The sequence below is a fragment of the Manis javanica genome, chromosome 1 (assembly GCF_040802235.1).
Source record: "Manis javanica isolate MJ-LG chromosome 1, MJ_LKY, whole genome shotgun sequence".
NCBI lineage: Eukaryota > Metazoa > Chordata > Mammalia > Pholidota > Manidae > Manis > Manis javanica.
In genome coordinates, this window is record NC_133156.1 from 115,820,931 (window position 1) to 115,834,469 (window position 13,539).

Below are 13,539 nucleotides of genomic sequence, written 5' to 3' on the forward strand. Positions count from 1 at the left end.
GTAACATAATAGTTCATGGCTCAAGAGGGCAGGCAGTAAAATTGTAAGAGCAAGCAGTTAAGACATGCAGGAAGGGACCAGCCCATCACCAAGACAGACTCCTCCCTGGCCAACCCCTAAACCCTCCTTAGCATCCTGCTCCACAGTCAAGGACACCTAACTTATCAGGAGGCCCAGACAGTCAAGGACACCTAGATTGTCAAGAGGCCCAGGACCACAGGGGCTTGCCAGACTACAGGGCATGTCCAGAGACCTTGTCCAAAGTAACCCCAGCTCATTAAAAAAATAACATATAAATCTAATTAGCATTGTGGTTTTGGCCCCCTGTTGGGTTTCATTTAGGTACTTATGGGTAAGGTGACTGTACATGAGAAAAAGGTTATATAACCTAGATCTGTTAGTCAACCTATCAATCAAATAACATAAGATGCAGAGCAGGACCTCCTGCCATCTTAAGAGAAAAGGAAAGCCAACCTAGCCCCAATAGCAGGGCTGCTTCTGGTTCCAGACAGCCCACTCTGCTGTCTCCAGGATGTACTTTTCCCTTCAATCCAATGAAGTCCTTGCTGATTTTTTTTGCTATCTGGTCTCTCAACTGAAGTCTTTCCTTTTAAAAGAAGACAAGAATAGGGAAACACAATGTGTTTCACACCAAAATGACTATTGGGATTGGTTTGGATTACTGTCCAGCTGGCAACAAGGGCCCATCCCAGGTGGTGTGCATGCATGGCCCCCATAGTCCCTTCTCAAAGCATTGGTCCAATGGCTAAAACTTGGGAAAATGCACCTGTGGAGAACACTCTGGCCAGTCATATGATTCAGGTGTTCAGAAAGTATATGGGGTTGAGAGGGGAATATGCATTTAAGATCAACTGAAGCAGCTGTCAGTTATTAAATTACACTGACCTCTGTAAGGGATGTAACAAGCTGAGGACAGTTAAACAATTGAAAATGAAATGGAAGGACATAAGGGCCTCTTTGGCAGTTTTCAAAAAGGCCTTTATTCTCTTTGGTTGTGAAGTGAGAGAACAGGAAAAGCAAAGACTGAACTCAGTTTTTAAAAGTAAGAATCTCCCAGTTTCAAAGACTGAACGCTCATCTAAGCAGGATTTGTTATGCCAAGAATTAGCAGCCTGGTTGGGAAAATTGGGACCCTGACACATGAAATAGGAGCATCTGGGTGGAAGCCTATGAAGATTGTTTCCCTAGGCCTCCCTATTAAGATTTAGCACTTCCCCCATGTAAGAATAACTTGCAGGAGGCCCTGCCCTGCTAAGTGACAGGGGCCTCTACTCAAGATCTGCCCTCACCCTGTCTTATACCAGGTCACCAATAAATAGGATTAAGTTATAAAAATCCAGCAATAATCCAGCCAAAGAAAGCTGGACCTCGTAAGAGAGACAAAAGGACTATATGTGACAGACATTCAAGAATTCTAGTCAACATGTACTAGCAGGGACTGAGATAATCTAATACCTATTAACTGTATTTTGAAGATGGTTGACCAAGGAAGCTGGACCACAGACCTGGATTTATTGAGCATTCATTGACATAAGGACACGGTCTCAGGATCTAGGTTTAATGTTCTGGAAAGGGCCTGGAGAAACTGATGTCTTATGCTGAGCCAGACTGAAATGCCTTAGGTGCCACAGCAGATGGAATTAAAAAGGAATAAAAGGCTTAAGGAATCAGGCAGATTGGCATGGCTATATTATTAACCTGACAATGCACCCAAGGATTCTATACCACGAGAAGGCCCAGAGGGCACAATATTCACCAGAGCCAGCAGGAATGCACTGATGAGAAAGGCACTGTCATTATTAAGGAGTTCATAGTGGCTCTCCTCTACAGATCAAAGCTGATGACAGGAGACACCATAATAGAATTTAACTCACTGACAGCAATGGAGATGTTGGAGCTCTGATACAATTGAGGCTAGATGAAGGTATTTAACCACAAGAAGCCAGAGTTGCAATCCACATAACAAATGGCAAGACCTAATTGCTATACATATGAATTTTTAACAAATGGTATGTCATCAGTTTAACATCCATATGCAGAAGAATCTCAGCCTCTACCCTACACAATAAACAAAGGTCAATTCAAAATGGATCAAAGACTAGAAGCAAAAGCTAAAATTAAAATTATAAAACTTCTAGAGGAAGGTCACAACCTTCTCAGGGTGGCATCAGCCAATGACTGAACAAAACTAGTGCAAGAGCCCAGCCATGCCTGCCTAACTGAGGACTCTGCTAATGAGCAATCCTTACTCCTTGGTTTCCAAGGGGCTGGCAGACTGTCAGATCTGCCTCTTTCTGAGAGTCCCCTGGCCCATTCCCATTTTCACCCTCTTTCCTTTCACCGTGCTACTGATGAATCTTTTGCACTCCTAACTTCATCTATCTGCTTCCTCCTTTTTTTATTTTTTAAAAACAAGGTCCTATCTTTCAAAAAGAGCTATAAATGTTCCCAGATCTACATGTGAGGAAATTGGAAGTTATCACTCCATCCAAACAAGTAAAAAGCTGAACTGAACAGACTGAAAAAATCAGCAAGTCTTTCTGTATCTATAAACAAAAGGAAGACAGAGCAAACCACCTGCCCCCCAAGACTGGGGGATAAAGTCAAATACAGGGAGGCACAACTTACTGGAGCAGAGACTTGCAGAAGTTTTTGAGATTTTTCCTGCAGAAACCTCCACAGGAACCAGTGCTAAGAAAGGAAAATAAGAACTATAATTGACAAGTTGCTGGGGGCTCACTGTGGACAAATATGAGAGTTCCAAACTCCAGAGGGACCCACAATGCTATGAAATTTACCTCCAGGAGCTTGGCTAGGTCCCCACAGTATGTATCAGAAAAATCTCCATAAGCTTCCAGCAGGGAAGGAGAGAAGGAACCATTTTGAAATCCGTCAGAATACTCTGTTCTTCTTAATAAGGCTGTCCCACAGGGGATACTAGTTAAGTGGAGCCAAGATTAACATCTGGGGTGTTATCAGAGACTGACCAGGGAGAAGGGAAATACCCAATTCCAGCTTCCCTCCAGCCTTTCCTGTGGAAGAAAGAAAATGCCCAGCTCCAGCCAACTCTGCCATCCTGTCTCACCTAAGGAGAGAGAAACAAAAACACAAGAAATACTTGTGAGGTTCACAGTCCAGAGGCACAAGGTCACTAAAAGACCGAGACCTAGTCATAGGGCTGTGGAATGCTTGCCCTCCCCCGACACCTCACCATCACATACTAAAGACTTTTCACAGCAGCTCCATTTACCTGGTACATCATATTGGGCTATCAAGAAAATAATTACAAAGCATACCAAAAGCAAAAAAAAAGAACCAAAAAACAATTGAAGAGAGAGAATAAGCATCAGAACCAGACATGGCAGGAATGATGGAATTAGCAGACCAGGAATTTAAGACAAGTATGACTAAAATGCTAAGGACTCTAATGGGTAAAGTAGACAGCATCATGAACAGATAGGCAATGTCAGCAGAGAAATGGAAATCCTAAGAAAGAACCAAAAAGAAATGTTACAGTTAAAAAACACTGAACAGAAATGAAAAATGCCTTTAATGGGCTCATTAGAGTGGGCACAGCTGAGGAGACAGTCTCTGCATTACAGGATGTATCAACAGAATCCTTGGGAACCAGAGCAAAGAGAACAACAACAATGACAAAACAGACTCTCCAGACACTGTGGAACAACCAAAAAAGGTGTAACATATGTATAATGGGGCCACCAAGAGGAGAATCAACAGAGAAAGGAACAGAAAAAATGTCTGAAGCAATGACTGAGAATTTCCCAAATTAATGTCAGACATCAAACTGTAGATGCAGGAAGCTCAGAGAACCATGCAGGATAAATACAAAAACAAAAACAAACAAACTATACTTAGGCATATCATTCTCTAACTATAGAAAATCAAAGATAAAGAAAAAACCCTAAAGGAAACCAAAGAATAAAGCAACTTTCCCTATAGAAAAGCAAAGATCATGCCAACAAGGTGAGAAGAACAATATTTAAAGTGTTGAGGGGGAAAAAGCCACTAACCTAGAATTCTGTTCCCTGCAAAATTATCTTTCAAAAGTGAAGGAGAAATAAAGACTCTCAACAAACCAAAATTGAGGAAATTTGTTGCCAGTAGACCTGACTTACAAGAAATGTTAAAAGTTATTTAGAAGGAAGAAATATAATATAGGTTATAAACTTGGATTTACATAAGGAATAAAATTTCAGAAAGAATAAGATGAACTAGACACTTTTATCTTCCTTAATTATATAGCAGAAAATAATTTGTTCAAACAACACTGACAATGCATTTGATTATGCATTGCTTTACATATACATTCAATGTACACTTATATATATGTGAAATGAATGACAGCACTGATACAAGAATAATAGAGGAATTGGGAATATTTTGTTATTATAAAGTCTTATTCTACCTGAAGTAGTATAGTGTTATTTGAAAGTAGGCTAGGATGAGCTGTAAATGAATGTCGAAAACTCTAGGGCAACCACTTAAAAAAGTAAAAAAGGAAGTATAACTAGTACGTAAGGAAAGTAGAATCATATAAAATGTCAATTAAAACCAGAAGGCAGAAAAATAATAGAAGAATAGAACACAAGTCAACAAACAGAAACAGTAATGAGTAATGGTAAATGTTAATGCCACTATGTCAATAATCACCATATACATCAATGATCTAAATGCACCAAATTAAAGAGATTGTCAAGAGTGTATCAAAAAATATACTCTAAGATTCCAAGTAGATAACATTTTGAAAAAGGCAAAATTATGGAGACAGTAAAAAGATCAGTAGTTGCCAGGGGTTGTGGAGACGGATGTTTAGAGCAGTGAAAATACTCTGTATGATACTACAGTGATGAGTACATGTCATTATACATCTGTCCAAACATAGAATGTATAACACCAAGAATAAACCTTAATGTGAACTATGGACTTTGGGTGATTATAATGTGTCAACGCAGGTTCATCAACTGTAGTAAATGGATCGTTCTGGTGGAGGATATTGATAATGGGGGAGTCTGTGCATGTGGAGGAGTAAGGCAGGGAGTATATGGGAAACATCTGTACTTTCAATATTGCTGTGAACCAAAAGCTGCTCTAAAAAACTGAAGTCTTAATTTTTTTTAAGTGCTAGAAACTGTGTATCTTGCATCCTATTCTTAAAATTACAAAGCAAATTAACATAAAGTTGCAGAGAATTCTTCCAAAAAAGAAGTTGTTCCACTGTGTTTCTTCCAGAGCTTCCTAAATAATGAAACCCCTTTCCTCCTAACACCTATAAAATCCCACACAATTAATATTCTATAGAACACACTTTGGTAAATACAAACCAAGTGGCGGCTTATGAAATTCCAGATATGGTCCTTAAGAAAAAACAATCTCTTAAAACTTGTCCTATAATTACAAACCTATAAAATAAACTTATCACATGAACATGAATTATAAATTTACATAGTTAACTAATTCTAATTTATGGCATCTTTGAAAATGTTGGAGGAAGTGTTGGGATCAAAATTTCCATCCATCTCAATTTGTCTCTTCTTGTATTCATATCAAAAGCCTATTTGAGATCATTGCCATATATCTGCTCAGAAGCCAGATAATATATAACTTCATTGCCCTTTTTTGTCCATCTCTCCCCTTAGTTATATACGATGAACCAATATTCTTTTCCCTCTCTAGATGGCACAGTACCTTCCAGATTACAGATAGGCACAGCCCTACGATCTCCTCAGGCAGGTCCAAGCAAAGCAACATGCCCATATGTAATTACAAGGGAGACTATTTCACATGAAAGAAGTAAATAAAATTCAAAACACTAGATAATTGGCATGGTCATATAATTAATCGTCCAAACCAGGACACGGCTGGAAGTGAAGGAGACTACTATTAATCATTAAACCAGGACAACACAACTAGTAATGCCCTACCAAACCCACTCAACCATTCTACCCACTATCTATTCTATTTCTGTAGCATGTTTGCTACACATCACAACTCTAAAAAAGATGGATCAAATCACCTAATGCTTCATCCTTATATTCACTCATTCAGCAAACATGTATTCAATCCTTTCTGTTTGCCAGGTACTTTGCTAGGCACTGAGATGAAAAATCCATACACAAGAAAACTACAGTCTTTGCTTTCTTGGAAGGAATAGAAAACAAGGAAACAAACACATAACTAAAATAATTACAAATTGTGGTTTTAAATGCTTTAAAGAAGACACAAAACTTTGGAAGAGGAAGGAACCTATTCAAAATAGGCTGTTCAGGAAAGACCTCTCTGGAGTGGTGACATTAGAACTGTGACTTGAAAGCTGAGTCAGATTAGCCACGGGAGTGGCTGGGAGAGGGAAAGCAGGGGAACATTCCAAGCTCAGAGAACTGCATGCGCAAAGGCCCTGAGGGGGGAAAGTTTGGTTTAAATGAGAAAATGAAGATGACTTGTTTTACTTACAGTTCAGTGAAGAAAAGAGTGTCTAAAGCAGACTGGAGAGATCAGAAGTCTCCCATTGCTTATCTAGAATTCCCAGGTGAAAAGACAGTGAGATCTTAACTGCCAATGCACACAGCAGAGCTAACTTATTTAAGAATTTACTCTTCTGTCCCCTCTTAGCATAAGCCCACACAGATAAATTAAATCAAAAAAGGAAAACAACACTGAAACTTAAGAAAAGCCTACTGTGTTCACTGCCTCTGTCACCATGGCATAGCAAGAAAGATGGAAAAGGCATGGACAGACGCTTTACAGCAGCAGTATGGGTACAGAATTGCTCTCCCCATACAACAGGCTTCCTTACTGTGTATCACTATGGTACCTGTGTGTCTCTTTCTTGGTACCTGATGTCACTTGCTTCTGCATCTTCAAAAACTCTTATGGTTCATGCCTTTTTCAAGTGACCACAGCATAGAGAAAAGTTATAGACAACTTACACAGTACTTTTAAATTTGAATAAGATATAAAATGAAGATTGCACAATCATTGACAGGGAAGCAGAGTGCATTTCTTCTACTGAAAGCTGGATGACACATGAACACAAAGTTGGATGCATACTTCTGGAGTGTCATGGGTTTTATCAAGAACACAGGAAAGCACAAATCCAGGGAAGAAATGAGAGGTCAGAGTAAAGCCTCTTTCACATTTATAAAAATAGAGTATTAAGCCTAAACATGAATTAATTTTAAAAGAAAAGAGACTCCAGAAAATTTGGGGGTCCAGGGAAACTTGAAGCTTTATTCTAGTGTTTTAGGTTCAGCAAAATATGTTTTGCCAAACATTTTCCCCCTTAATTCAGAAAAGGCATGCATATTTCAAAGGAAATTTAATCCATATGTTTCTGATTCATTTACACTTAATTCATCAAAATGTTGTTTTGTAAGAGTTATTTGGTGTCCAAGAAGTCTTATAAGACTCTTCTCTTTGAACCAGAAAGCCTTGCATTGCCAGGACTAAATAGAACTTTATATGCAAAAAGAGTAGGACCTGGTGTTTGGCCCATAAACTCCTCTCGTCCCAGAGTGATGAGGTCAAGAGTAGCAGGTAATGCTGAGAATTAGCAGGGGGCCTCCAGTGAGATAAAGAGAAAACTGCCAAACAACACTCTCTGGTGAAACAAATTCATCATTCTGTTACTGAGAAGCAGTTTTTGTTTTCATTTTTTATTATAGAAAACCATTCCAATGTTTCAACAAGAAAATGAAGGACTTTGGTCCTTAGCATGGAATGTTATACTTAGTTATTAACCATGAATAAATATATTATTTTATGAAACAATAGCAAAAATGTATTTCCTCTGGTATTTCAAGCATTTTGTTATACAAATTGTGAGCTTTCTCAAAGCCTTCTTGCACTTCACTACTTGTTTGGGACCTTCAGGAAGCTTTTTTTAAGTCTAATTGATATTCAAGTTTTTCCACTAACCAGTAGGCTTTTTCTCTTTGGGCATGTACTTCCTTAACTTCCAAGACTTCAGATACTGGTTCTTCTGTCTTTATTTTAATAAGCATGCAAAATCTCTACATTTAAAGACATATCATCCTGTGATGCATTTACTGTGCCTATTAACTTGATGGTGCACATTAAGGCAACAGTTCAAAACATCTTTCCAATGATCCAAACATCATGATGCAGTTACAGTGCTAGCCCTTGATAGATGTGAGAAAGGCCACAGTCTCTTGAATGACAGTGATCTAAAAATACAGACCACATCAGATTTAAAATGACTATGAAGATTTCCTATGATTGAAACCATGAAATAGTTTAGTAACAAGTAAAATATTAATCAGTAACAAAAGTCATTCCTATTAATGTTTTAAATAATTTAAACTAAAAAAAAGTGATTTGAAAAAATGTCCACTGTAGATTTTTATTATTTGATAATATAATTATGAACCTTCATTTGATACTATAGTAATATAATTTTATATGGAGATTATTTTAAATGGAAATTATTCTTTTTAGTCTAAAATATTGGAGTGTTACATAACTTAAATAAATCTCAATTATCTTTGAAAACACTTTCCTAATTATGTACATAAAAATTTTGCTAAGTGCAACCTACACACCAAAGATAAAGGTTGGTGCATACAGGAATTTATTGAGAACCTACTATCCAAACATTGATTTCAATCCCCAATGGTTGAGCTGTGTAGTGCAAAGTACAAGATTTGGAGCTTAAAGAATTGTCTTACATCTAACTGCTAATTATAGTAAGAGAAAGAGGCATCTACAAACAGAACCTGGATCATGTCCCAGCTATGCCTTTGAACTGTTACACTTAGATGCTTGCTTTTTTTTTTTTAATCTCTATGAGCCAGTTTATTCATCCATAAAATGGGTAAAATTTTATTCTTATCTCAAAGAGCAAAGAATTAAAAAATATATATGCATTAAAGTGATGCTAGCCATTACAACAAATGAATGGACAAATATATAATGACTCCAACATGACAAAAATTTTTTCTCAAACATGTACAGTCCTAACTGGGCATTCCTGATTGTCAGCAGGCTCCAATTCAAGCAGGGATATTGACCCCTACCCTTTCCAATACATCACTTCTAAGATTATCACACTGTCTGCATCAATCCAGCAGGGGAAAAAAGGCATAGAGCTTCACATGTGGGAGGATTTCATGGGCTGGACCTAGAAAAGGGATACATCACTGTTATCCATATACCACCGGCAAGAACTAAGTTACACGGCCACACCAAATCACAAGTAAGGATGGACACGTACCACTGGGGTTGCCAGGCAGAAGAGGAAGCAGGATGGGAGAAAACTAGCCGCTCTTTGCCACATGTCGGAAAGCACACAGCACTCTTCCCATCGCGTAATAAGTATTCAACAAACATTAGCTATCACCATTTCTTTTTGCTATCCCTATTATTAATAAAGTTTATGTTAAGTGAAGATATTTGCCTTGGGATACACTAGCCTCATTAGCAGGGCAGATGAATACATGTTTTTCTACACATTTATTGTATTATTTGGCTCACAGAAACACATGTAAGTTCAAATTTAAAATACAATAACAAAATGTTTAAGAAAGCTTCACACACTTAATGTCTAGATATATCAAATAGAGTTCTAAACAAAAGACTGTATATTCTTTAATAATACTATGGTAAAAAAAAAATCAAGCTGGCTTTTCTCAGACTTCAAAGGTTCAAAGGTACAAGCTTAGTAAATTCAAACAAAATCCTTAAACAGTTGCATTTCAAATACTATCATTACAGCAAACCTCAAGCTTCTGTCCAAATTCCTCTGCTGCATTATCATCCTGCTGCAAGGCACACAGCTTCCACAGTGTACAAGTTTAAGTTTTTGTTGTTGTATGCACAGAATTCCCATTGTATTACTATTTTCTATCATGGAATAAGGCCCACGCTTCCACCAGTATCTTCTCGTATATTGCTTCAAGACCTAAATCTATACCTATCTCTTTAGGGCAATGTAAAAAACCTTGCAAAAGATCACTCCTTTCTTGTTAAAGAAATTACTGTTTCAAAAATCTGAAGTTCAAGAGTTTTCAAGGGCTGTCTGGCTCTAATGGCAAAGCATTGCCAATCCAAGGGGCAGATTTCGGCGGCTTTAAAAAGAGTTAGTTAATTAAAATCACCCTTCTCTTAACTTGCCTCTTTTTCTGTCTCTTTTAGTTGGCCCAACTTGTCCATTAGTATAATATTAAACAAATGAAAACAAAGGGAAAAACAAAGCAAGGTTCTTTCTATGCATATTTCTAAGACCAGGCAGCGTATGCTCCAAAAGCATGGCTACAGAGCCAAAATTGTTGAGAAAATAAAGCAGCTTTTTAGCTGACTGAAAACTACTTGAATTCGATGTTTGTTTTACATACCAAAAACAATTTATATCCTTGCAGTTTAGAAACTAATAAATAGCAAAGCAGATGCTACTAAAATACAGTACTCTTGTCCACATACAAGGCTCTGAGGGGGCTTTGAAATACACCCAAGAAAATAAGTTACCTCTAATCCTATCAGGCAATGTCCAGCAAGGCCTCACATTATTTTCCCCCAATAACTTGTTAACCTTGGAAAAATGAGGCTTTCTGAATGTCCCCAACAACCTTGGCTTTCTGATCATGTGATCAGAGAAAAAAATACACTCTGGCTTTCATTAGTTTGAGGACATCTGCAAGTAGAACTTACAACACAAAACAATCTCAGTTGCTGATCTTGTTCTCTCATCTGGACCAAACAGTGTTAGTGTCAACAATTGCAGTAAACAGCATGGCTAGAGCTAACGTAAACATTTCAGAAATCATAAGCTTAATATCGTTGTTCAGAAGTTGGCCCAAGCTATGACTAAACTCTTCTGCACTCTAGACCGCAGGCTAGAAACTGACTTTGATATATTTCCAGAAAGAAAGTGTATCCAAACCTGCACACTGGGAGAAAAGTAAACGTTCCTGGCATTGGAAGTAGATGTGGCAATAGGTATCTTTGGTGGGTGGGTAAATGCAGAAAGTGGAACAAAGGGCAGTAATACCCTGTCTGTAGCAGGAGGGAGGTGTTCTGTGGGTCTCACTGTTATTAAAGTCATAAAAGCAGATACTGTTTATTTCTGCAGTGGCAGTTCTTCGGCTCTAGCTCCTCTTCTGGCCACACCTTTTAAAATAACTCCACGCCATTCCTATTATGTGCAGACTTTTTTAGACCCAGGTCAAGACAACGGAAAAATCAACCTAAACAAAAACAAATGGAAACTAAATACTTTGCGTTTACTTTAAAAAGATGTCAGCCACAAGGTAGGTAATTACCTTTAAATAAAGGAATAATTTGCTGGGTCACTTTGCCCAAGTGAGAATTTTGACATCATTTATAAAATCATAATATTCTCTTTAGACATTTTTGTCATCTCTAGTTCTATGCTGCTGAAGGTACTTTTGAGCTTCATGTTTATTCCTAGGGCTAAACCCATGATAAGGACGGAATAGACTGAATGGGACCCACTCTTTCAAATCTTCAATGGTAGGCTTACCACCACTGGACTGAATCAAAATCATTAGGCCCTAACCCCTTCTGTTTACAGATTTTCTAAATTAGAATGGGAAGGCTCTTTCTTCATAATTACATTTGGGCAGCCATTCACAGTTGTGAAATCACTTTCTCATTGGCTCTGGCATTATTGCTCATAGCACTCTTGAGAGGTGGGCCAACAGTTACAGTCCATATTCAGTATATAAAGGAACAAAAGGCAGTAAGTGCCAAAGCTGGTATTTGAACCAAGGACATCAACAGTTAATCCTTACATCTTTCCACAAGTCCATACTATATCTGCACAAATGTAAGGAGCTGAGTTATAATAATCCCTAATAATAAAATGGACTCTGAAAAACACTAGATAATTTGTTCAAGACCGCCTTGCTAGTGAATGGCAGAGGCAGGATTTAAACCTGAGTGTGTCTGAGTACAGAGCCCAGACTACACTGCTACAGTCACTCAGCCAAAGACTTTCAAGTTTACACTTAAAAGTAGCTAAGTAAATAGAATCCATCAGAACTTCTTACCCTTCTTTTGCATCATATTCAGCTTATTACCTCATTCTAGATCTTTGTCTCTCAGCACTCAAATCTATAATAAAGTTTCAGGATAGCTCTTTTTTTTTAATTATCTTCAATCTTATGAAGGCCACATTTAACTAGTATGTGATGAGCTAGTTCTCCATCTTGTATCAAGACGTTATTTAATTCTCATCTTCTTTGGTCTTAAGAGGCAATTGAGTATTTATTAAGTGCTTACTAGGGACCAAGCACTATGCTACACATTGCAAAGTATTTTAAAAATGAAAAGACATTAAACCACTTTCAAGGAGCTTGATTCTAAAATGCATGATTTCTAATAATTGCAGAAAACATTTACATGCTCAACTCAAAAACACTTAAAAAGTGTAAAACACTCGAACAGGAGAAAATTACAGTGCCAGGAACCTCTGAAGTCCTGACTAAGTAAAAACATTGCAATAGTTGTCATAACTTTAGTACCTATCACTGTGCTAAGATAGTAGGTTTTATTACGTAAAATTTTGTTCCACCACAGTGGGGAAAATGGAAGTTCCTATGGCCAGGATCCTCACCTAACCCTAAACTGCTCAATGATGTATTTGGCCTACTGCTAGGCTAATGTTTCCATACACATTAGCAATGAGGTACTATTAACTGAGTCACTGTAGAAAGAGCTCTGCCCAGTGCTCTGGGTGGAGGCAGATACGGAGGTGGATTATGGACCTGCAGACTGCTGGATGCAGATATGATTCTAGTGCTCCACCCACTGCCATGAGAATAAAGCCAGGTATAAACCGGTATAAACCCTTTTACTCCAAGAACATTCCATTGTCATTTCTCAGTCTTATCAAATCCATAGTGAACTTGCCCAGGACTGGGACCCTCAGGCAAGACAACCAGAAAAATGAGTGAATTATTTCCCACTCAGAATTCTCTTCTCTCTTCATTCGATCCAAATTCTTTCACCTCTGGTTCTCTACCGCTTGTAAAAAGCCTTCACTTGTCTCCAATTTCATTTCCTCTATGTATAAAAATCACATTTTGTCTATCCAACATTTGAGCAGAGATCTTCTGATTTCAAGTGACAGAAGCAATTCAAATTAGGTTAGGTTAAAAAAGGAAATTTATTGGTTCACATTTATAAAAATTTCTATAAATTCATCATAACTTGGAACCCTGGCCCAAGAAGCAAACTATCTCTTAGTGGAAATAATTTTCCATGTCACTATATAATTTTTTATTTATGAAGAGTAAAACACAGGCTTAATTTTAGTTTCAAAAAATTTTTTCAGCCTGTGACTATGCAGTTGAAATGAAAAAGGAATGACTTCTCATTTGTTTTTTCAGAAAGGAGAATAGATGCCAATCTAAATGCCTTACTATAGGTAGTAGCCTCTACATCTTCTAACTTCCATAGTTCTCAGCCTTAGTCTATTAGAATCATCTGGGAATCTTTAAAAGGAAATCATTGTCACCTCCC